The 21,962-nt window shown below is 43.8% G+C and overlaps 1 pseudogene; it reads left to right on the forward strand.

Annotated features, from left to right (window-relative positions):
* The first annotated feature begins 44 nt into the window (after window positions 1-44).
* LOC129485297 (tricarboxylate transport protein, mitochondrial-like) lies at window positions 45-20,996 on the forward strand (annotated as a pseudogene).
* Window positions 20,997-21,962: the final 966 nt, after the last annotated feature.

The following is a 21,962-nucleotide window of genomic DNA, read 5'->3' on the forward strand; positions in this document are numbered from 1 at the left end:
CCCAGCTCATCTCACTGGAACTGGTTAGACAGTGGGTGCAGCCCATGGAGGACGAGCTGAAGCAAGGTGGGGCGTCGCCTCACCTGGGAAGCACAAGGGGTCAGGGAAACCATGAGGGACTGTGCCGTGAGGAATGGTGCATTCTGGCACAGATACTATGCTTTTCTCACGGTCGTCACAACTTGCAGACCAGGAGATTCTCTCAGGTGCCTACACCACCAGGGCCCTGGGTTTCAAGCACAAAACTGGATGGCCATTTGGGTAGACACCGAACTAGCTGCAGGAGTTTTTTTTCATACCCCAGTGGTGGCTGGAATGCCAGCAAGACAGAACGTTTCACTCCCCTGGAAAGGGGGCTGAAGCCAGGGAGCCAAGTGGTCTAGCTCAGCAGATCCCATCCCCACGGAGCCCAGCAAGCTAATATCGACTGGCTTGAAATTCTCACTGCCAGCACAGCAGTCTGAAGTCAACCTGGGACTCTGGAGCTTGGTGAGGGGAGGGGCATCCGCCATTACTGAGGCTTGGGTAGGAGGTTTTCCCCTCACAGTGTAAACAAAGCCACTGGGAAGTTCGAAGTGGGCAGAGCCCACCACAGCTCAGCAAAGCCCCTGCAGCCAGACTGCCTCTCTAGATTTCTTCTCCCTGGGCAGGGCATCCCTGAAAGAAAGGCAGCAGCCCCAGTCAGGGGAGTATAGAAAAAAGTCCCATCTCCCTGTGATAGGGCACCTGGGAGAAGGGGCGGCTATGGGCACAGCTTCAGCAGACTTAAACATTCCTACCTGCCAGCTCTGAAGGGACCAGCAGATCTCCCAGCAAAGCACTTGTGCTCTGCTAAGGGACAGACTGCCTCATCAAGTGGGTTCTTTAACCCCGTGCCTCCTGACTGGGAGACACCTCCCAGCAGGAATCAACAGATACCTCATACAGGAGAGCTCTGGCTGGCATCTGGCGGGTGCCTCTCTGGGACGAAGCTTCCAGACGAAGGAACAGGCAGCAATCTTTGCTGCTCTGCAGCCTCCACTGGTGATACCCGGGCAAACAGGGTCTGGAGTAGACCTCCAGCAAACTCCAGCAGACCTGCAGCAGAGGGGCCTGACTGTTAGAAGGAAAACTAACAAACAGAAAGGAATAGCACCGACATCAACAAAAAGGACATCCACACAAAACCCCCATCTGAAGGTCACCAACATCAAAGACCAAAGATAGATAAATCCATGAAGAGGAGGAAAAACCATCACGAAAAGCCTGAAAATTCCAAAAATCAGAATGCCTCTTCTCCTCCAAAGGATCACAACTCCTCGCCAGCAAGGGAACAAAACTGGACAGAGAATGAGTTTGACGAATTGACAGAAGTAGGCTTCAGAAGGTGGGTAATAACAAACTCCTTTGAGCGAAAGGAGCATGTTCTAACCCAATGCAAGGAAGCTAAGAACCTTGAAAAAAGGTTTGAAGAATTGCTAACTAGAATAACCAGTTTAGAGAAGGACAGAAATGACCTGATGGAGCTGAAAAACACAGCATGAGAACTTTGTGAAGCATACACAAGTATCAATAGCCAAATCAATCAAGCAGAAGAAAGAATACCAGAGATTGAAGATCAACTTAATGAAATAAAGCAAGAAGAAAATATTAGAGAAAAAAAGAATGAAAAGGAATGAACAAAGGTTCCAAGAAATATGGTACTATATGAAAGTGACAGGGAGAATGGAACCAAGTTGGAAAACACTCTTCAGGATATTATCCAGGAGAACTTCCCCAACCTAGCAAGACAGGCCAACATTCAAATTCAGGAAATACAGAGAACACTACAAAGATACTCCTCGAGAAAAGTAACCCCAAGACACATAATCGTCAGATTCACCAAGTTTAAAATGAAGAAAAAATTGTTACTGGCAGCCAGAGAGATAGGTCGGGTTGCCCTCAAAGGGAAGCTCATCAGACTAACAGCAGATCTCTCTGCAGAAACCCTACAAGCCAGAAGAGAGTGGGGGCCAATATTCAACATTCTTAAAGAAAAGAATTTTCAATCCAGAATTTCATATCTAGACAAACTAAGCTTCATAAGCAAAGGAGAAATAAAACCCTTTACAGACAGGCAAATGCTGAGAGATTTTGTCACCACCAGGCCTGCCTTACAGGAGCTCCTGAAGGAAGTACTAAATATGGAAAGGAAAAACCGGTACCAGCCACTGCAAAAACATACCAAATTGTAAAGACCATCGACACTATGAAGAAACTGCATCAACTAATGGGCAAAATAACCAGCTAGCATCATAATGACAGGATCAAACACATAACAATATTAACCTTAAATGTAAATGGGCTAAATGCCTCAATTAAAACACACAGACTGGCAAATGGGATAAAGAGGCAAGACCCATCAGTGTGCTGTATTCAGGAAACCCATCTCATGTGCAAAGATACACATAGGCTCAAAATAAAGGGATAGAGGAATATTTACCAAGCAAATGGAAAGCAAAAAAAAAAAAAAAAAAAAAAAAAAAAGCAGGTGTTGCAATCCTAGTCTCTGATAAAATAGACTTTAAACCAACAAAGATCAAAAAAGACAAAGAAGGGCCTTACATAATGGTAAAGGGATCAATTCAACCAGAAGAGCTAACTATCCTAAATATATATGCACCCAATACGGGAGCACCCAGATTCATAAAGCAAGTTCTTAGAGACCTATGAAGAGACTTAGACTCCCACACAATAATAGTGGGAGACTTTAACATCCCATTGTCAATATTAGACAGATCAATGAGACAGAAAATTAACAAGGATATTCAGGACTTGAACTCTGCTCTGGACAAAGTGGACCTAACAGACAGCTACAGAACTCTCCACCCCAAATCAACAGAATATACATTCTTCTCAGCACCACATTGCACTTATTCTAAAATTGACCACATAATTGGAAGTAAAACACTCCTCAGCAAATGCAAAAGAATGGAAATCACAACAAGCAGTCTTTCAGACCACAGTGCAATCAAATTAGAGCTCAGGATTAAGAAACTCACTCAAAACCTCACAACTACATGGAAACTGAACAACCTGCTGCTGAATGACTACTGACTAAATAACGAAATTAAGGCAGAAATAAATAAGTTCTTTGAAACCAATGAGAACAAAGACACAATCTACCAGAATCTCTGGGACACAGCTAAAGCAGTGTTTAGAAGGAAATTTGTAGCACCAGATGCCCACAGGATAAAGTAGGCAAGATCTAAAATCGTCACCCTAACATCACAATTAAAAGAACCAGAGAAGCAAGAGCAAACAAATTCAAAAGCTAACAGAAGATCAGAGCAGAACTGAAGGAGATAGAGACACGAAAACAAATTCAAAAGCTAACAGAAGATCAGAGCAGAACTGAAGGAGACAGAGACACGAAAACAAATTCAAAAGCTAACAGAAGATCAGAGCAGAACTGAAGGAGACAGAGACACGAAAACAAATTCAAAAGCTAACAGAAGATCAGAGCAGAACTGAAGGAGATAGAGACAGGAAAAACGCTTCAAAATGCAAAAATTAGCTGGGCATGGTGGCATGTGCCAGTAATCCCAACTACTCAGGACGCTGAGGCAGGAGAATCGCTTGAACCAGGGAGGCAGAGGTTGCAGTGAGCTGAGATTGCACCACGGCACTCCAGCCTTGCGACAGAGCGAGACTCCGATTCAAAAAAAAAAAAAAAAAAAAAATTAATGAATCCAGGAGCTGGTTTTTTGAAAAGGTTAACAAAATAGATAGACTGCTAGCTGGGCTAATAAAAAAGAAAAGAGAGAAGAATCAAATAGACACAATAAAAAACGATAAAGGAGATATCACCTCTGATCTCACAGAAATACAAACTACCATCAGAGAATACTATAAACACCTCTATGCAAATAGACTAGAAAATCTAGAAGAAATGGATACATTCCTGGACACATACACCTTCCCAAGACTAAATCAGGAAGTTGAATCCCTGAATAGACCAATAACAAGTTCTGAAATTGAGGCAGTCATTAATAGCCTACCAGCCAAAACAAGCCCAGGACCAGACTGATTCACAGCTAAATTCCACCACAGGTACAAAGAGGAGCTGGTACCATTCCTTCTGAAATTATGCCAAACAATAGAAAAAAAGGGACTCCTCCCTAACTCATTTAATGAGGCCAGCATCATCGTGATATCAAAACCTGGCAGACACAACACACAAAAAAAGAAAATTTCAGACCAATATCCCTGATGAACGTCGATGCGAAAACCCTCAGTAAAATACTGGCAAACCAAATCCAGCAGCACATCAAAAAGCTTATCCACCATGATCAAGTCAGCTTCATCCCTGGGATGCAAGGCTGGTTCAACATATGCTAGTCAATAAACTTAATCCATCACATAAACAGAACCAATGACAAAAACCACATGATTATCTCAAAGATGCAGAAAAGACCTTCAATAAAATTCAACACCCATTCATGCTAAAAACTCTCAATAAACTAGGTATTGATGAAACGTATCTCAAATAATAAGAGCTATTTATGACAAACCCACAGCCAATATCATACTGAAGGGGCAAAAGCTGGAAGCATTCCCTTTGAAAACCAGCACAAGACAAGGATGCCCTCTCTCACCACTCCTATTCAACATAGTATTGGAGGTTCTGGCCGGGCAATCAGGCAAGAGAAAGAAATAAAGCGTATTCAAATAGGAAGAGAGGAAGTCAAATTGTCTCTGTTTGCAGATGACATGATTGTATATTTAGAAAACCCCATCGTCTCAGCCCAAAATCTCTTTAAGCTGATAAGCAGCTTCAGCAAAGTCTCAGGATACAAAATCAATGTGCAAAAATCACAAGAATTCCTATACACCAATAATAGACAAACAGAGAGCCAAATCGTGACTGAACTCCCATTCACAATTGCTACATAGAGAATAAAATACCTAGGAATACAACTTACAAGGGATGTGAAGGACCTTTTCAAGGAGAACTACAAACCACTGCTCAAGGAATTAAGAGAGGACACAAAAAAATGGAAAAACATTCCATGCTCATGGATAGGAAGAATCAATATTGTGAAAATCGCCATACTGCCCAAAGTAATTTATAGATTCAATGCTATTTTTATCAAGCTACCATTAACTTTCTTCACAGAATTAGAAAAAAAAACTACTTTAAATTTCATATGGAACCAAAAAATAGTCCGTATAGCCAAGACAATTCTAAGCAAAAAGAACAAAGCTGGAGGCATCATGCTACCTGATTTCAAACTATACTACAAGGCTACAGTAACCAAAACAGCATGGTACTAGTACCAAAACAGATATATAGACCAATGGAACAGAACAGAGGCTTCAGAAATAACACCATACATTTACAATCATGTGATCTTTGACAAACCTGACAAAAACAAGCAATGGGGAAAGGATTCCCTATTTAATAAATGGTGTTGGGAAAACTGGCTAGTCATATGCAGGAAACTGAAACTGGACCCCTTCCTTACACCTTATACAAATATTAACTCAAGATGGATTAAAGACTTAAAGGTAAGACATAAAATCATAAAAGCCCTAGAAGAAAACCTAGCAATACTATTCGGGACATAGGCATGGGCAAAGACTTCATGACTAAAACACAAAAAGCAATGGCAACAAAAGCCAAAATTGACAAATGGCATTTAATTAAACTAAAGAGCTTCTGCACAGCAAAAGAAACTATCATCAGAGTGAACAGGCAACCTACAGAATGGGAGAAAATTTTTGTAATCTATCCATCTGACAAAGGGCTAATATCCAGAATCTACAAGGAACTGAAACAAATATAGAAGAAAAAAAAAACAACCCCATCAAAAAGTGGGCAAAGGATATGAATAGACACTTCTCAAAAGAAGACATTCATGTGGCCAACAAACATATGGAAAAAAAAAGTTCATCATCACTGGTCATTAGAGAAATGCAAATCAAAACCACAATTAGATACCATCTCACACCAGTTAGAATGACGATCATTAAACAGTCAGGAAACAACAAGTGCTGGAGAGGATGTGGAGAAATAGAAATGATTTTACACTGTTGGTGGGAGTATAAATTAGTTCAACTATTGTGGAAGACAGTGTGGCGATTCCTCAAGTATCTAGAACCAGAAATACCATTTAACCCAGCAATTCCATCATTTGGTATATACCCAAAGGATTATAAATCATTCTACTATAAAGACACATGCACATGTATGTTTATTGCAGCACTGTTCACAATAGAAAGACTTGGAACCAACCCAAATGCCCATCAGTGATAGGCTGGATAAAGAAAATGTGGCACATATACATCATGGAATACTACGCAGTCATAGAAAAGGATGAATTCATGTCCTTTGCAGGGACATGGATGAAGCTGAAAACCATCATTCTCAGCGAACTAACACAGGAACAGAAAACCAAACACAGCACGTTCTCACTCATAAGTGGGAGGTGAACAATGAGAATACATGGACACAGGGAGGGGAGTGTCACACACTGTGGCCTGTAAGTGGGTGGGGGGACTAGGGGAGGGATAGTATTAGGAGACATACCTAATGTAGATGATGGGTTGATGGGTGCAGCAAATCACCATGGCACATGTATACCTATATAACAAACCTGCACGTTCTGTGAGGTATTGCTCCTCACAAGAGGACCTTAGCTGCAGGGGTCTGCCCACCGACCCAGACCCAAACGATGGATGAATAAAACGTACACTGACACACAGACACTCTGTTTCGCCAGTCCTGCTGAGTGTCCGACCACCTACACACCAAGAGAAGTTTGTCACGTGGCTGGCCCTGAGCAGCCCGCACTTCAGGCATTTATTTATTATAAAATTAACAACAGAAGCTTTGAATAAACACACTTGTGGATAATTAACACGGTTAAGAGAGTAGTTCTACTAATGATTAAAGCTCAGGTACTGTGGTTTAAAGTAAATACCATTAGGGGGCAATATCCTTGGTCGACCTCCCTCCAAGAGGGCCATCTGGCTCGAAAGTTGGTTAATGGAGGTAGGGTAAACAGACTTAACTGGGGAAGCCTCTATTGTCCCTAGTATTTACCCTATGACCTAATGCTCTAAGGTAAGAACCCACTGCCTTCAGCCTGTTCAATTATTACAATCCGTGTAATCTTTCAGCCTTCCAAAAAGGTTTGTGACTATTCTCTAAAACTTTCCCTAATATTTCCCTTTAATATTTTGGCCACTATCCTGAGTGAATCCCAACAGCTCTGCACATGTATCCCAGAACTTAAAGTATAAAAAAAGAGAATATTATTATAAATATGTTAAAGAAAGCATGGAAAAGATGAATAAAATAGGTAAAAATATGAAGAATTTCAACAGAACATTAGACTCTATAAAAAAGAACCCAACGGGCCGGGTGCGGTGGCTCACGCTTGTAATCCCAGCACTTTGGGAGGCCGAGGCGGGCAGATCACGAGGTCAGGAGATCGAGACCAGGGTGAAACTCCGTCTCTACTAAAAATACAAAAAAAGATTAGCCGGGCGTGGTGGCGGGCGCCTGTAGTCCCAGCTACTCGGAGAGGCTGAGGCAGGAGAATGGCGTGAACCCGGGAGGCGGAGCTTGCAGTGAGCCAAGATTGCGCCACTGCACTCCAGCCTGGGCGACAGAGCAAGACTCCGTCTCAAAAAAAAAAAAAAAAAAAAAAAGAACCCAACGGACGTTCTAGAAATCAAAATATACAAAATTGAAAAGTAATAAATCAGTCTAATGGCAGACTGGATATGCAAGAAACCAAGAATAGTGAAATTTGGGATAAGTCAATATCCAATATCCAAAAATAATCAAACACAATTCCAGAAAGAATAAAGAATAGAAAGAGCAGAACACAGTGGTAATGAACATATGCGATTAAGCAGTGCAACATACGCTAACTGTACTTAGTGTTCAAGGAAAAGGGGTAGTAGGAATAAAGAAGAAGAAATATTTGAAGACATAATGGCTGAGTTTACCAAAACTGATTAAAGACAATCTACAGATTCAAGTTCTAAAGAACTGACACATGGAATCTAAGCATAATGCTGTTAGCAGTGGCCAATCTGTATGGGTCTGCAGCAACCTGAATTCTTGCCTCCTCAGAAGAAAGAATTCGACCAAGAGGCATAAGGCAAAGGGAGAGACCAGGGCAAGTTTTAGAGCAGGACTGAGTATTAAAAAGTTTAGAGCAGGAATGAAAGGAAGAAAAGTACACTTGGAAGAGGGCCTAGCAGGTGACTTGAGAAATCAAGTGCACGGTGTGACCTTCGACTTGGAGTTTTACATGCTGGCATGCTTCTGGGGTCTTGCATTACTTCTCCCCTGGTTCTTCTCATGAGCTGAGCTGACCGCATGTGCAGTGGTTTGTCAGCACTTGGGAGGGGCTGCATGTGCAATGTGTTAACTGGAGTTGTATGCATACTCACTTGAGGCACTCTTACCTTACCAGTTGAATGTTCCTAGAAGGTCATATAGCAGTTAAACTCCACCATTTTGCCTCTTAATGTGCATGCTTGAGCCCACTCCCCCAACTACTGAGATCTTATCAGGAAGCTGCTAATCACCAGTTCCAGGTGTTTCTATCTATTGGGAGATTGCCTTTCCCTGGCACCAGTTGTAACCAATATTTATTTATTTATTTGCTTGTTTACTTGTTTATTTATTTAGAGATGGAGTCTGGCTCTATCACCTAGGCTGGAGTGCAGCAGCGGAATCTCAGCTCACTGCAACCTCCACCTCCTGGATTCAAGCGATTCTCCTGCCTCAGCCTCCCAAATAGGTGAGATTACAGGCATGAGCCACCACACCCTGCTAACTTTTTTTTATTTTTAGTAGAGCCCGGGTTTCACCCCGTTGGCCAGGCTGGTCTCGAATTCCTTAGCTCTGGTAATATGCTGGCCTCGACCTCCCAAAGTGCTGGGATTATAGGCGTGAGCCACTGTGCCCTGCCAATTATTATTTTAAAGAGACAGTTAAAACCGCCTGACCATCACCTGATGGTTGCCTGATGTTCCTGGTGGAGTGGGGACCCTCTCCTGCCTGCTAATGTCTGCCTGACTACCTACTGTAACAATGCCATATCTTGAAAGGGGGTCCTGATACAGAGAAAGAGACATTTGGCCAAAACTAAGCAAATCTGAATAAACGTATAAACTTTAGATAAGAACAACACATATTGCAATATTGGTACATTAATTGTGTGAAAAGTACCATACTAAAGACAAATATTAATACAGGACAAACTGAGTGTGGCATATATGGGATCCTGTACTTCACATCATTGTCTTTTATAAATCTAAAACCTTGAAGATAATAGTCTGTTTATAAATAAATACATAGTCACAGATAGACTGCAAAAAGATACACCATGGGCCAGGTGCAGAGCATTTTGGAAAGTTGAAGCCAGAGGATCGCCTGAGTCCCCAGGAGTTCGAGACCAGCCTGGGCAACCATAGGGAGACCCCCTTCTCTATATAGAATAAATTTTTTAAATTAGCTCGAAGTGGTGGAGTGTGACTGTGGTCCCAGCTTCTCAGGAGGCTGAGGTGGTAGGATCGCCTGAGCATGGGAGGTTAAGGCTATGACTACACCACTGCACTCTAGCCCAGGTGATGGAGTAAGACCCTGTCTCAGACAAAAAATAAAGATACACCATGCAAACATCAACCAAAAAGAAGATAGCTTGACTAATATCAGACAAAGTAGACTTTAAGGCAGGAAGTATTAAGATAAAAAGAAAATGAAGAAAAATATAATAGTAAATGAGCCAGTTCATCAGAATGACATAACAATCCTAGATTTGTATGCACATAATAAACATGGTCTCAAAATACATAAAGCGAAGTTTACCAAAGTAAAAAAGATACAGTACATTGTATGTTATATATATTTCATAATAAAAAAGGAAAAAGAAAAAAGAGATAAATACAGACTTGAAGATCTTACTGCACCTCTCTCAACAAGTGATAAATCAATTTGACAAAATTAATATAAGTTAATGACTGTACAATATTCATTCCTTTCATGTGCACATGAAACATTTCCAAAAATAGACCACATGCAAGTCATAAAGAAGTCACAACAAATATTCAAAAAAATTGTAATCCCATAGAATGTGTTCTCTGCCCACTGTGGAATTTTATTTTTTTATTTTTTAGAGATGGAGTTTCACTCTGTCGCCCAGGCTGGAGTGCACTGGCATGATCTCGGCTCACTGCAACCTCCGCCTCCCGGGTTCAAGTGATTCTCCTGCCTCAGCCTCCCGAGTAGCTGGGATTATAGGCGCCTGCCACCATGCCAAGCTAATTTTTGTATGTTTAGTAGAGACGGGGTTTCACCATGTTGCCCAGGTTGGTCTCAAACTCCTGACCTCAGGTGATCCACCCGCTTCTGCCTCCTAAAGTTCTGGGATTACAAGTGTGAGCCACCGCACCCAGCCCACGGTGAAATTTAAAAACAACAACAAAAAAACCCCTCCAAATAATTAGAAAGTAAGCAGAACACTTTTTAATAACTCATGAGAAAATATTTTGAACAATAATGAAAATATGACATTTCAAAACCTTTTGGATCCAGCAAAAGTTGTGTTTAAAGATAAATATTTACTTTAAATTCATGTATTAAAAAAGAAAGGTTGAAAAATCTTAAGCTGTTACCTTAAGGATTGTGAACCCCGAAAATTTCAGGCAGGTCTCAGTTAATTTAGAAAGTTCATTTTGAGGGCAGAGTTCAGGAAGCTCGGACCCGAGGCCGCCACTGGGCGCCCAGCCTCCCGCCCGCCATGTCCGCGCCTGGAGCCCCCGCACGCTCTGGCGGCCGCCGCGCCAGCGTCTGGGAAGGCCAAGCTGACGCACCTGGGGAAGGCGATCCTGGCAGGCGGCATCGAGATCTACATCACCTTCCCCACCCAGTACGTGAAGGCGCCGTGGCAGCTGGACTAGCCCTCGCACCCGCCACGGTACCAGAGCATCGGGGACTGCGTGTGGCAGACGGTCCGCAGCTATGGCGTCCTGGGCCTGTACCGCGGTCTCAGCTCCCTGCTCTACGGCTCCATCCCTAAGGCGGCCGCCAGCTTCGGAATGTTCTAGTTCCTCAGCAACCACAGGCGGGATTCCCAGGGATGGCTGGACAGCACACGCGGGCTGCTGTGCTGCCCGGGCGCTGGAGTGGCTGAGGCCGTGGTGATCGTGTGCCCCATGGAGACCATCAAGGTGAGGTTCATCCACGACCAGACCTCCCCAAACCCCAAGTACAGAGGATTCTTCCACGGGTTAGGAAGATTGTGCGGGAACAAGGGCTGAAGGGGATGTATCAGAGCCTCACGGCCACCGCACTGAAACAGGGCTGGAACCAGGCCATCCGCTTCTTCGTCATGACATTCCCTGCACAACTGGTACCGAGGGGACAACCCCAACAAGCCCATGAACCCGCTGATCATTGGGGTCTTCGGAGCCATCGTGTGTACAGCCAGCGTCTTTGGAAACACTCCTCTGGACGTGATTAAGACCCACAGGTAGGGCCTGGAGGAGCACAAATACCAGAACTCGATGGACTGCGGCTGGCAGATCCTGAGGAAGGAGGAGCTCAAGGCATTATACAAGGGCATTGTCCCGCCCTGGGCCAGGTCAGCCTGGATGTGGCCATAGTGTTTATCATCTGTGATGAGGTGGTGAAGCTGCTCAACAAAGTGGAAGACGGGCTAAGCCCAGTAGGGCCACAGGGGACCCGCCCCAGTCACCTCCAGAGGCCCCACCACTCTTGTCTCACATGATTCCAGTGCAGTGGTGCCAAAAGGCTCCTTACCACATCCCTTGAGCTCTGTGACCTTGTCTGTGCATTGTGGCCGTCAAGTCCATGTGTCCTATAGCGCCGTGTCTCCCCTGTGGTCTGTGTGCGACACCACCACTGTGTCCCGCTGTCTGGCCCAGCCATGCTTGGTGTGCATCTGGCCTGTGAACCTGTGCCCACTTGTCCATGTGCTTACTGTGAGCCTGTGCCTATGTTTCATGTTTTGTGTCATGTGACCCCGTGCCCGCCTCCTGGGGTGCCCTGTGGCCTGGGTCCTTGGCCCTGTAGCCCTGGCCTGGTCCCAGTCTGGTGCTTTCCACCCTCCACCGGCCTATCACAGCTGCCTCCGGGCCTCCCCCTGGCTTCTCCGCATTCTAGGGTCTGCAACACACCCCTTCTTCCGCCATTGGCCTTAACTGGCCCTTGGGTCCTCCCTCCACCCAGGACAGGGTGGCACCCACCACTCTCAGGACCACTGTGCAGAATTTTAAAAAAAGGTATTTTGCCAAGGTTAAGGATGCACACCCATGACACAGCTTCAGGAAGTCCTGATGACGTGTGCCCAAGGTGGTCAGGGCAGTTTGGTTTTGTATATTTTAGGGAGACATGAGACATCAATCAACATATGTAAGATGAACATTGGTTCCGTCTGGAAAGGTCGGACAACTCAAAGCAGGGAGGGGCTTCCAGGTCATAGGTAGATAAGAGACAAATGGTTGCATTCTTTTGAGTTTGTGATTAGCCTTTCCAAAGGAGGCAATCAGATACGCATTTATCTCAGTGAGTAGAGGGGTGATTGAATAGAATGGTAGGCAGGTTTGCCCTGTGCAGTTCACAGCTTGACTTCTCCCTTTAGCTTTGTGATTTTGGGGGCCCAGGATATTTTCCTTTCACAGGATCTAGGAAAAAAAATAAATCCAAAGTAAAGGTAAGAAAATACAGATGAGAACACTGTTTCAGGAAGAACTGTCTCAAACAGTTTTTCCTTTACTTTCCCACCACAACAATCAACACAGAGGACCTCGTTTTAAAATTTTTGTTTTTTTTTTACCCAAAAATGGTCAATAATACAGAAGACTTCTGTGACCAAATGTGGGGTTTTTTGCCACATGCCGAGCAGTAGACACCAGCTGGGTATTCTCCAATTCAGTTCCAACACGATCTACCTGGAGATAGTGTCAAAACCCATGGAGTGAGGGGGCTCAGTCCCCAAGACTGCCCCCCTTAAGCCCCACAATCGGAGTAGCAGGGAAACATTAGAGTCTTGCCTTGGGGCAAGTGAAAGGAAGACAGGAGAGAGATTCTGTTTTCTGAGGCCGCTGGTTGGGTCTAACACATCCAACATTATAACAACAAAAGATTGTAACAAGGTGTTCATAGAACGGGTAATTTTAAAAAAAGAGAAAAGACCTCAACAAGGGATATGGGAATGATGAACCAGGAATTATGGATGGAAAACTATATATCATAACCCAAGCAGAAACCAATTACAGGAGAAAATCAACAAACCCAAAAGTTGATTCTGATAAACCCCAGTGCTGCCTGTTGGGTTCATCTTACCTGCTGCCCAGAAAGTCCAACACACTGAAAACAGCAGGCTTTTTGCAGCAAAGAAAGAGTTTAATTAGGCTGGACATGGTGGCTCACGCCTGTGATCCCAGCACTTTGGGAGGCCAAGGAAGGTGGATCACCTGAGGTCAGGAGTTTGAGACGAGCCTGGCCAACATGGTAAAACCCTGTCTCTACTAAAAATACAAAAATTAGCCAGTCATGGTGGCACATGCCTGTAGTCCCAGCTACATGGGAGGCTGAGGCAGGAGAATCTCTTGAGCCCGGGAGGCAGAGGTTGTGGTGAGCCGAGATCACACCATTACATTCCAACCTGGGCAACAGAGCAAGACTCCGTCTTAAAAAAGAAAAGAAAAGAAAAGAAAAACAGTTTGATTATTGCAGGGCTAGCCAAGCAGAAGAGGGACTTTATTACTCATATCAGCCTCCCAGACAATTCAGAGGCTAGGGTCTTTTGGATAATTTGATGCGCAGGGGGCTAGGGTGTGAGTGCTGCTGATTGGTTAGAGATTAAATTGTAGAAATGTAGAAACCAGTCCTTGTGCGCTGTGTCAGCCTCTGGGTGGGGGCCACAAGAGTCACGAGCCACAGGTCCAGGTGGAGTTAGTCAGTAGCCAGAGTGCAAAAGTCTGAAAAACATCTCAAAAGACCAATCTTAGGTTCTACAACAGTGATGTCATCTATAGGAGCAATTGGAGAAGTCACAAATCTTGTGACCTCTGGTCACATGACTCCTAAGCAGTAAGGGATTATAGAAAAGCAAGCTAGGGAACAATGGCTGGTTATCTTTACACCTACATTTTAGTAGAATTCAGTCTCCCCTCATAACCCTAATCTTGTGACTTTTCATTAGTCTTACAAAGCTGGTTTCAGTCCCAGAACAAAGAGGGGATGAGTTTTAGGGAGGGACTATTATTATTTTTGCTTCATTGCTAACCTATAAACCAAATTTCTCCCATTGTTAGCTTGGCCTATGCCCAGGAATAAGCAAGGCCAGCCTGCTTGTGAGTCTAGAAGCAGGATGAAGTCAACTATGCTAGACGTTTCTCGCTGTCATAATCTTTGCAAAGGCAGTTTCAGTTCAAAACCAGCCTGGGCAACGTAGTGAAACCCTGTCTCTACAAAAATTTAAACATTAGCTGGGTGTCATGGTGCATGCCTGTAGTTTGTTTTAGCTACTTAGGAGGCTGAGGCAGAAGATTGCTTGAGCCCAGGAGTTTGAGGTTACAGTAACCTATGATCATGCCACTATACCCCAGCCTGGGTGACAGAGGGGGACCCTGTCTCTAAAAAAGTAAAAATAGGCCAGGAGCAGTGTCACACCTGTAATCCCAACACTTTGGGAGGCTGAGGTGGGACGATTGCTTGAGCCTAGGAGTTTGAGACCATCCTGGGAAACACAGTGAGACCCCATCTCTACAAAAATAAAAATTAAAAATTAGCCAGCCCTCGATGGCATGTGCCTGTGGTGCCAGCCACTTGGAAGGCTGAGGTGAGAGGACTGCTTGAGCCCTGGAGGTTGAGGCTGCAGTGAGCTGTGATCATGATATTGCACTCCAGCCTGGGTGACAGAGCAAGACTTTGTCCGAAAAAAGAACAAAGTAAAAGTAAAAAAAGAAAGGAAAATGTTGAAGAAACTAAACGTCGACAAGGATACAGAGCACCTGAAACTTTCATGTAATTGGTGGCAAGAGTGTAACTGGGAATGAACACTGAAATATGTTTTGCCAATATTTATTAAACCTGAATATTTATATACATATACTGCATGACACAGCAATTCCACTTTGGGCTTTATATCCAACTGAAATGAATGCTTATGTTCACCAGAAGACATGTACAAGACTGTTCCCAGCAGCTGTAATGATAATAGCTAAAAACTGGAAACAACCCCAATCACTATCAGTAATAGAACCTGTAAGTCAATTGTGCTATTCTCACTACTAAGCACTCAATAAAAAAGAAAAAGTAAATTGTGCTTAGTCACACTATGGAATATCACACAGCATAAAGAAGAATAAACTACTGACATGTAGCTATAATATATAAATGAATCTTACAGATGAAATATTGAAAGAAGGCAGACATGGAGTATGATTCAATTTAATAAAGCTCAAAAAGAAGACAAGCAACCAATCTATGATGATAGAAGTCAAAACAGTGGCTATCTTTGTGGTGGGTAATGACTAGGATGAGACATGAAGGGCTTTTCTGGTAATCTTGATCTGAGTGGTAATTAACCTGGGTGTGCTCACTTTGTAAACATTCATCAAGCAGGACTCTTAAGGTTTGTGTATTTGACGGGTGTATCTTACACTTCAAAATGGAGTGAAGTTGCCATTTTTTAAAGAATGGTAAACTTGTTATAGATAAGATTTATCTCTATTATTCTCAGAAAAAAAAAACAAACAAACTTACTTTCCACTGGGACAAATCAAACAGCTTCTAGTAACCAACAAAAACAGCCTATGTGGCAACTTACTGATTTCAGCAGGTCAACAGAAATTGATTTTTTCTCTCACACTTGGAGAGTTCAGATCATGATTTTAAAGCAAGCTAGTCATAACATGGTAAGAATCACACCTAATTTGTTAGTTGTGGCAGTTTTTCCTTCACAGTGTGAATTTGAGTCAGAACAAAATGTCAAGTGACTATATAAGGAAAATGGCTGTGCTTCCAAGACAGGGATACCCTCTCTTACCACTCCTATTGAACATAGTATTGAAGTTTTGCAAGGGCAATTAGGCAAGAGAAAGAAATAAAGGGTATTCAAATAGGAAGAGAGGAAGTCAAATTGTCTCTGTTTGCAGATGACATGATTGTATATTTAGAAAACCCCATCGTCTCAGCCCAAAATCTCCTTAGCTGATAAGCCACTTCAGCAAATTCTCAGGATACAAAATCAATGTGCAAAAATCACAAGCATTCCTATACACCGATAATAGACAAAGAGCCAAATCATTATGGAACTCCCATTCACAATTGCTACAAAGAGAATAAAATACCTAGGAATACAACTTACAAGGGATGTGAAGGACTTTTTCAAGGAGAATTATAAACCACTGCTCAAGGAATTAAGAGAGGACACAAAAAAATGGAAAAACATTCCATGCTCATGAATAGGAAGAATCAATATTGTGAAAATGGCCATACTGCCCAAAGATTCAATGCTATACCCATCAAGCTACCATTGACTTTCTTCACAGAATTAAAAAAAACTACTTTAAATTTCATATGGAACCAAAAAAAGAGCCCATATAGCCAAGATAATCCTAAGCAAAAAGAACAAAGCTGGAGGCATCACGCTACCTGTATATACCTGTAGTATACAGTATACCTACCTGGTATACCTGTAGTATACCATCAAACTATACTACAAGGCAACAGTAACCAAAACAGCATGGTACTAGTACCAAAACAGCTATATGGACCAATGGAACAGAACAGACTTCAGAAATAATAGCACACATCTACAACCATTTAATCTTTGACAAAGCTGACAAAAACAAGAAATGGGGAAAGGATTCCCTATTTAATAAATGGTGTTGGAAAAACTGGCTAGCCATATGCAGGAAACTGAAACTGGACCCCTTCCTTACACCTTATACAAAAATTTACTCAAGATGGATTAAAGATTTAAACGTAAGACCTAAAATCATAAAAACCCTAGAAGGAAACCTAGACAATACCATTCAGGACATAGGCATGGGCAAAGACTTCATGACTAAAACACCAAAAGCAATGGCAATAAAAGCCAAAATTGACAAATGGCATCTAATTAAACTAAAGAGCTTCTGCACAGCAAAAGAAACTATCATCAGAGTGAACAGGCAACCTACAGAATGGGAGAAAATTTTTGCAATCTATCCATCTGACAAAGGGCCAATATCCAGAATCTACAAGGAACTGAAACAAATTTACAAGAAAAAAAACAAACAATCCCATCAAAAAGTGGACAAAGTATATGAACAGAAGCTTGTCAAAAGAAGACATTTCTGCAGCCAACAAACATGAAAAAAGGCTCATCATCACTGGTCATTAGAGAAATGCAAATCAAAACCACGATTAGATACCATTTCATGCCAGTTAGAATGGAGATCATTAAAAAGTCAGGAAACAACAGATGCTGGAGAGGATGTGGAGAAATAGGAACACTTTCACTTTTACACTGTTGGTGGGAGTGTACATTAGTTCGACCATGGTGGAAGACAGTGTGGCGATTCCTCAAGGATCTGGAACTAGAAATACTATTTGACCCAGCAATCCCATTACTGGGTATATACCCAAAGGATTATAAATCATTCTACTATAAAGACATATGCACACGTATGTTCATTGCAGCACTATTCACAATAGCAAAGACTTGGAACCAACCCAAATGCCCATCAATGATAGACTGGATAAAGAAAATGTGGCACATATACACCGTAGAATACTATGAGGCATAAGAAAGGATGAGTTCATGTCCTTTGCAGGGACATGGATGAAGCTGAAAACCATCATTCTCAGCAAACTAACACAGGAACAGAAAACCAAACACTGCATGTTCTCACTTATAAGTGGGAGTTGAACAATGAGAATACATGGACACGGGGAGGAGAGCATCACTCACCGGGGCCTGTCGGGGGTCTGGGATAGGGGAGGGATAGCATTAGGAGAAATACCTAATGTAGATGATGGGTTGATGGGTGCAGCAAACCACCATGGCACATGTATACCTATGTAACAAACCTGCATGTTCTGCACATGTATCCCACAACTTAAAGTATAATAATAAAAAACGATAAATAAAGTAGGAGCTACTAGGTACTAATTTTAATCTTGGAAATAAAAAGCCCATTGGTTTATTATTAAGTGGTCTATTTAATAGTGTCAATAAATTCTAAAACTGGAAAAAAATAAAATAAAATGGCTGTGCTTCAATCAGGAGTAGGCCAAGGCAGACATCTGGTACAGCATGACACAGCAGTTTTGGAGCACAGGCATACAATCCCGTGCCCTGTGTAATCATCGCATTTATGTAGCCATTTAACGTAACCTGTTTGTGTGAGCTCATATCTGGCTTTAAGCCACTGTTCCCTGTGACAAATATAACTGCACTGCTGACTCTGTAGTAGAGGGGGAGAGAATAAAGTCATGTCCCAACTGCCTATGGTCCCTCGAGTGTTCTTTCAGCTACCTGCCGCCCATCCACCAGCTCCCTTCAGACCCCAGCCTGGGTTGGAACCTGACAATTGGTATAGTCAGCAGGATTTTGAGGAGAATGAGCCCTTGGCCACTGATGATCCAGGGTAAGTCATGTGGCCCCAACATGGGTTATAGTGCCCAGTGGCAGCAGTGCTGCTGGGATGGGCCCTGGTGGAAACATGGGGGGCAGTGGACAGGTCCCCTGTGAGCATGAAGAAGGTGCTGAAACACCTGGAAGCAGAGAGCACCAAGAAGGAGCACGCCTTTGCTGGCAGAATTGGATGGGTGTTTTTGACTGTACTATGGGAAGTGTGCATTCAGTCCCTGTGGGATACAACATGGGTCAGGGACCTCCAGGTGCAAGCAGAGTGCCTGGAGTCCCAGATACACAGCTTGGAATGAGAGTTAGCGGCTGTTGTTAGTGTGGGTTTGAGCCTATCATCCCAGTCAGAGACCCCAACTCAGTCTGATACTGAGAAGGAAGAACCTCTGTTGTGAGCTTACCCAGTGGTCCACCAGGAAATAGAGCATGAACAGCCATTGGGATCCCAGGAGTGGGCTCAGGGAACCCCCTACCATGATGGAGCACATGTCATACCCTGACTATACCCCAACTGAGTTGCAGGAATTAGGTAAACAGTGTTGGCAGCACTTGGGGGAACCCCTACCTGCCTGGATGCTTTGCTTTTGGGATGAGGGAACCAAAGATATTGTCTCCCCTGCCTCTGAAATGGAAAAGTTGGACTCCATTATGACCCATCCCTCCCTCCATCAGCAATTGCAGGTGAGCAGGCAGTTAGCACAGGGACAAGGTGATCACATCCTAATTGAATGGCTGATGGTGGCCATACATATGGTATGGAATGACACCAGAGAAATACCAGAAACTGTGAGTAAATGGCAGTTGTATACAGATTTGGTGCAAGTAATTCGGGAGATGGGTATATGGCAGGCTGTGTTCGATCTGAATACCTGAGGGCCAGATGATGAATGCTTTACCTCCCACATGAGGGACCTTGTATTGGGCTTTGCCCCACCAAGTGCCTTCGGCTCCCTGGCCGCTCTCCTCACTCCATATGTGGGGTGCCACATACATGAAGTGAATACTGCCATGGCAGCCCTAGGGGAAGCAAAGGGCCATTAGTGGGACATAGGAATCTACACCATAAAAAGGGAAACGGTACCCCTTCTGCAGGGGGCCACCTCATGGGACAAAAAGGGGCCCCAATGGACAACCCACATGCCACCAGATATGGATTGATTTGATTTCGGATAGGGTTGACCAAGAGAAAATTGATAGGCAACCCAATGAAGTGCCATTAACTTTGAAGAGGCAACTGTCCCTAGAGCCGCAATTCTGGAAAATGCCCAAGAGGTGGCAGGATGATGCTGCTCAACTCAGTGCCCCCCGGACACTCCAGCTCAAGCACTACTTGCAGACGGATGGAGGTATAGAACTTTTTGTATTTGTTTAGGGAACTGGCAGAGGTGCCCGGCTTGGGGGGACACTGGACAACTGGAGGCCACAAGTGGAATTGACAATCCACTGGTCCCCCACCAACATACAGCGGATGCTGGTGCTGGTAGACAGTGGCACAGATTGTACTCTTGTCTATGGGAACTTGGATAAATTTCCAGGCAAGGCTGCATATATAGATGGCTATGGAGGCCAGTCAGTGAAAGTGAAACCTGTATCTTTGCACCTTGGCATTGGCTGCTTGGCTCCCCACTTATAAACTATGTTTCTCCCATACCTGAATACATTTTGGGGGTGGATATTTTACATGGCTTGGCTTTACAAACCATGGCCAGAGAATTCAGACTCCAAGCGTGTGTTGTTAAGCTGGTACTCCACAGACATACACATCACTAGCTCCATGTCCTGCCACAACCCTTATGGATTACTTCCACCTGTCAATACCACTTGCCAGGTGAGCATACAGAGATAACTGAGACTATTAAGAAGTTAGAAAAGGTGCAGATAATGTGTAACACCTACAGACCCTACAATTTTTCAGTATGGCCAGTCAAGAAGCCTGACGGAACTTGGCAGATGACAGTGGATTATTGAGAACTAAATAAATACCCCTTTTACATGCAGCTGTACCCTCTATCATGGATTTGACAGACCCCTTGACGATGAAGTTGGGAGAGTACCACTATGTGGTGGACTTGGCCAATGCATTCTTCTCAACTGACATTGCTCCAGAGAGCCAGGAAGTTTGCCTTCACATGGGAAGGGCAACAGTGGTCTTTCACAGTGCTGCCGCAGGGCTATGTGCATAGCCCCGTCATATATCATGGTCTCCTTGCCACGGATTTAGCCGCCTGGAAATGTCCAAAGAGAATCCACCTATTCCATTATATTGATGATATTATCTTAACCTCTGATTCTCTTGCAGGTTTAGAGGTGGCGGCACCCCTTTTACAACAACATTTGGCAGCATGAGATTGGGCAGTCAACAAATCCTAGGTCGAAGGGCCTGAATTGTCTGCCAAATTATTGGTAGTTATCTGCTTGGGTAAAACAAAGGCCATACCAGAGGCCATCATTGATAAAATTCAGGCATATACCCAGCCCACAACGATGAGGCAACTACAGACTTTTGTGGGCCTCTTGGGATATTGGTGGGCTCAGATGGTAAAACCCCATTTGGCTCAGATGGTAAAACCGTTGTGTCAGTTGACAAAAATGGGAACTACTTGGGATTGGGACAATGAGGCTGAGATGGCTTTTCTGGCAGCCAAGTGGGCCCTACAGCAAGCACAGGCCCTACAGACAATCGATCAGGGGCACCCGTTTGAACTTGATGTGCATGTGACCACAGATGCTTTTGGCAAGGCCTATGGCAGCACACAGAGGGCTTTAGAACACTGGCAGGCTTTTGGTCCCAACTTTGGAAGGAAGCTGAGCTCTGGTATTCATTGATAGAGAAGCAGTTAATAGCTGCATATGCCACCCTTCAGGCTTGTGAGAGTGTGATGGGACAAGCAACAGTAGTCATGCCTGTAGATGACTTACCCAATAGTGCGGTGGGTACCTTCATGGGTAATGACCCTCCGGACTGGGATGGCACAGACATCTACCTTAGCAAAGTGGGGCACCTAGTCAGAACAGCAGAGTACCCTGAGTACAAGCCCCTTAGCAGAATTACAAGAAGTCTTGGGACCTGTAGTCCTGATGCAAGATAAGGCCATGGGTCAGCCTGAGGCACCCTTAAACCCTGAGCCATTACCATTTAAAGAGGGGCACCTCTTCCATTCCCGATGGAGCATGGTATACAGATGGGTCCAGCCAGGGTGTTACTGCTGCCTGACCGCTGTTGCAGTCCAGCCTAGTATTGATACCATATGGTTTGATACTGTGGGTGGACAAAGTAGTCAATGAGCTGAACTCAGGGCAGTATGGATGGTG

Source organism: Symphalangus syndactylus, chromosome 6 (genome assembly GCF_028878055.3).
Source record: "Symphalangus syndactylus isolate Jambi chromosome 6, NHGRI_mSymSyn1-v2.1_pri, whole genome shotgun sequence".
Classification (NCBI taxonomy): Eukaryota; Metazoa; Chordata; class Mammalia; order Primates; family Hylobatidae; genus Symphalangus; species Symphalangus syndactylus.